At 29.4% G+C, this 4497-nt stretch overlaps 1 long non-coding RNA gene across 3 annotated transcripts; it reads right to left on the reverse strand.

Moving 5' to 3' along the window:
* Nucleotides 1-765: 765 nt before the first annotated feature.
* Nucleotides 766-3979, reverse strand: LOC112467388. 3 transcript variants are annotated; one of them, XR_003042244.1, is made up of 6 exons: nt 3817-3979; nt 3419-3617; nt 3099-3343; nt 1475-1631; nt 1037-1145; nt 766-923 (listed from the first exon to the last, which is right to left on the reverse strand). It is a non-coding gene; the product is annotated as an uncharacterized LOC112467388 (long non-coding RNA). The 3 variants fall into 3 exon arrangements; XR_003042242.1 differs by having other exon boundaries at nt 3419-3979; XR_003042243.1 differs by lacking the exons at nt 766-923; nt 1037-1145 and adding an exon at nt 1284-1376 and having other exon boundaries at nt 3419-3979.
* Nucleotides 3980-4497: the final 518 nt, after the last annotated feature.

Genomic DNA, 4497 nt, shown 5'->3' on the forward strand with positions numbered 1-4497 from the left:
ATAAGAAACACCAGAACCATATATAGGCCTAGTTTACACCGATCACTCGATGCGCGTATTAAATAGTAAATAACTAGTAAATTAGTTTGATTATTGGCTGATCAGCTCATATATACCATTTGATACGCGTATCAAGAGATCGGTGTAAACTAGGCCATAAATTCCCAGTAAGCAAAAAACCATTATTACAATGTTATTGCAACGATATTCTAGAACTTGTAATGTTGTTAAATATGTAGTTTTTAATGTTGTAAAGAACATCATTATGAACATACTTTGACCACGATTCCGAAATTTCAGTAATGTTGAAATGGGAGTGCCATAACGTTGCGAATAACATTGCGCTAAGGTTTTTCTATCATTCCTGTAATGTTTTTGAGATAAAAATTTAAACGTACTGTCAACTTTATTACAATATTATATTAAGATTACCGTAATGTTAATTCTAACATTTATTTAAAGTTCTTATTGATGTTTTATTTCTATTACAGGCAACATGTTTTCAATAAATATGCAATAGTAATAAAATATCTCAATATTTATTGTCTAATTATTGTTTAGATTGCTTTTTTATAGACCAGGCTTGGACAACTTTGAGCTCCAGAACCACGACACTTCTTTTCTATCCACGGAAAGTAGGGGAGTGTCGTGGCTCCGGAGCTCGAAGTTGTCCAGGCCTGTTATATAATACCAATCTGCATTAGGGAATAATTCACTAATTATCATAAAAAAGTTTTATTTATATAAAAATAATATATACCATATATTACAGTTTTCAGTTTATCACAATAATATTTTTGGTGAAGATCACTGATCCTAGCGTAAGGTTTTGGGATAAAACTCATCTTTCAAATAAAAAAATTTGTTACTATAATAATCACTCGCGCGGAGCCACGCAAGTAAGATAATATATTTATCACTTCCTGAAAAATAAAAGTAGAATTAAATTAGTGAAAAAGCTACTTATAAATTATAACGCGGCAAACTATAATAATTTTATTTTATAGAGAGTATATACCGAAATACATTACATTACCTTTTTAATGTTTTTTTTTCCTTACGGACGTTTGCGAATCTGAACCACTCCATTACAAAGTATTGAAAATTTTTTTCTGTATTCCGAGGGAATATTGCTCTAAAAGCTTCTGAAATAAGAAAAATTCAATACAGTTTATTGTTAGATGAAAGAAATAAATAATGTTAATTTAACGGCAATTAAAACTTATGATAATTATTGAAATAACACAAAAGTTTCCGGAATAGTTTACATATATACTAAATCGATCAAAAATATTAGTTTATGGATATATATATTTTTCTTTTATTTCGTAAGAATTTTTAACGTGTATGTGTGTCCTGCTTTTTAACGATGATTGCTACAAAAAATAAGGAGACAATTTTAATAAATTCTGAGACATAAAACATAGCATTTAATACTGCAAGTAATATATACATTTCTTAAAAAATTACTTACTTTTAATGCTCAGAATTGTGTGTGCGTATCTCCAATTTTATAATTTTTGGCCAGTTCATGAACACATGGAGGCTAAGTCATCAGAAAATGTAGCCCTCAAACTTCTTCTAATAAAATTCTTTTCATGTTTCCCTCCAATTAACATAACCTTGTTCACCTGAAAAATTTATACTTGTAATTCTATATAATGCAGTTTATTATTATAAATTGCAAGGAAAATAATTCAGAAGACTTTTAAAATATAATAACACATATTATAGGATATTATAGAACATATTAAAGGACATATATTATAGATATAAGTTTGTAAGATTAAGAGTCAGAGTAACCATTTTTGGTTTTGAACGCATTGAGTGCTCCTCCTCAAGATTCTATTTGATCGTTTTATACATAAAATATACAGTTGAATACATTATGGAGATTAATACAAATACATTTTGATTTTTGAAGGACATACCATATTTGAAAACTTTACCGACAAAATTCTACCTTCTTTTAGAAAGTTTACATATATCGTATTGGTTGCATAGAATTACAAATGCTTTTACATAATAAAAATAGGTGTAAATCAATTAGAGCATTTGCTCAATATATTACAAAAATGATTTAAAAATTTCAAAGTAAAGATCTCGAGCTGTCAGTGTAAATATTTATTTGTTACAAAAATTGTTTATATATTATCAGTATGTTTGCTCCGTTAAAGAAAATTGTAAAAAAATATTACTGTACCATTTCCATTAAATTTAAAAGCTTAAAAATGTATGAAAAGTTTGCAAGAAGATTTTTATATATAAATACTTAAGCTTTCTGCTAAATATGGTAAAACAAAGCAACACACATTTATATATAGAAGATCCATATATGCATAAAAGACTTGAACAATGTAGTATGAATGCGTTAGTACTTATTTGATATGACGTTTGGATGATTTTGTCTGTATGTTACGCCACAATCAAAATAACTATAAACATAGTAGATACAGATAATGCGCAATTACTATCTTTGCCGAGATCTTTGCTATAGGCACTACATTGAAAATAATACCAAAAAATTGGTAAAAATTACAAGTCCTGGTGATCTCTTTGTCGACTCTGATGGCGCAGAATAATCGAGTTTATTTTTTCCAACTGATTTATTACGATGAAAGATAATACAATAGGTCGCTGTTTTGCACGTTCAACGGAAAATAACGGAAAATAACGAAAAGTCTTGCAAGAAGAAGGCGGAAGCAACGTCCGGAAACATAAAAATATATAGAAGTGAAAGTCTCATGCTAGTGATTTATATTTCCACCAATCGTAAAAGGTTAATCTATATAGCGTGCGCGTATCATGTAAGACATAGAATAAGTTTGTAACTCTGAGTTTAGAACATAAACAGACTCTAAATTGCAAATATTATATTTACTACTCTTGGAGAGAAAGGGAGAAAAAGGGAGAGAGAGAGGGAGGGAGAGGAGATATCTCTTACAGTCTTTTCTCTTAATTCTTAAATTTTCAAAGTCTGCAGATTTTATTGTGTAAATTTATATCTACTACGATTATGTAACTATTATACTAACCGGGAATGTTATTTGTAAATGTTTATAGAATTAATTATAATTGTGATAAGCAGCTTTACTTACAACTTGCATGAAAGCTTCTTGATCAGTTTTTAGCATATCTTCAAATTGTCAATGGAAGATAAAGGGATGAGATATTGTTCAATCTTTGTATCTTGTACAATACTTTCCTTAGAATATTGCTCAGCCTCGCGGCCCGAGTACATCAAGAATATGTTCGATCCTTATTAATACTTTGGTATATTTTTTTTCTTCTGCAAATTTCTCTCTTATATAGGTCGAAAAATAGATCTTGAATCACCAGCTACCTATTTACAGCACATTAGATAATTGCAGGGTTCTTATCATTAATATGCAAGATTTAGAATATAATAATTACTTACCCATATAAAAATGTTGTATACAATTAAAAGCGCTCGACAGCGCACAAGCGCACAAGCACAAACGTACGTATATATGACACACTTACACATCATACGTATATGTAAGATAATGCGACTACAGTCTCCAGAACTATTACTGCTTCCGATTGGCTGTCGCAACAAGCGTGCGTTTGCTCATGATCTCGACGCACTCAAACAGCTGAAAATAATCGGCAGTAAATTGCAAGAAAATAGCAAATTAATTCCACTATATAGTTTCTACCGATACCCAAAGAACGTTATTTGTAGTTAACCTAAATTATAGGTTATATAGATCATCATATCAGCTACTATTCATAGCACATATGGTTAATTGAGTTCTTATTATTAATATACAACTTTTAGAATATAATAGTTACTTATATATAAATATACTGTAAATAAAAAGCACTCCGCACTGCTCGATCCACACGTGTGTATACGCACTCACGCATCGTACGTAAATGTACGCATCATGGCTGTCGCGATGAGCGTTGGGCACAATATAAAACAATAACATTCTAACAACAGAAAATTAATATACTACCAACATTATTTCCAAGTCCAAATTACAAGGAATTTTGAACTGTTGCATTAATCTCAAATAAATGTCAGAGTAACATTTGAAAAATATTTTCTGTAACGTTTTTAAAATATTTTAACAACATTCAGAAAAATCATATTACGAAATAATATTTTTTAAATATGTGTATAATATTATTAAAAAACGTTTAAAAAATACACATAAAGTCAATATTTTTAAACGTTAATTTAATGTTCCTTGCTTACTGGGTTAGAATACCTACATCTAATCATTCTGTTATAACAGATCATAGATTAGCATTAAATTATAATTTTGATTCGGATAATGTGGAAATTCTAGATAATGAAACGTATTTTTATAAACGCTTAATTTCTGAGATGCTGTGCATAAAGAGACAGGAAAACGGATTGAATTTGCAAACGGACACGGAAGGTTTACTGGATACTTATTTGAACGTTATTGATGGGTTATCAAAAATTTAGAGTTATTCGTTGTGAATTTTTATCCCCACCATTAA

Source organism: Temnothorax curvispinosus, unplaced genomic scaffold (genome assembly GCF_003070985.1).
Source record: "Temnothorax curvispinosus isolate PA1 unplaced genomic scaffold, ASM307098v1 QBEX01017246.1, whole genome shotgun sequence".
Lineage (NCBI taxonomy): Eukaryota > Metazoa > Arthropoda > Insecta > Hymenoptera > Formicidae > Temnothorax > Temnothorax curvispinosus.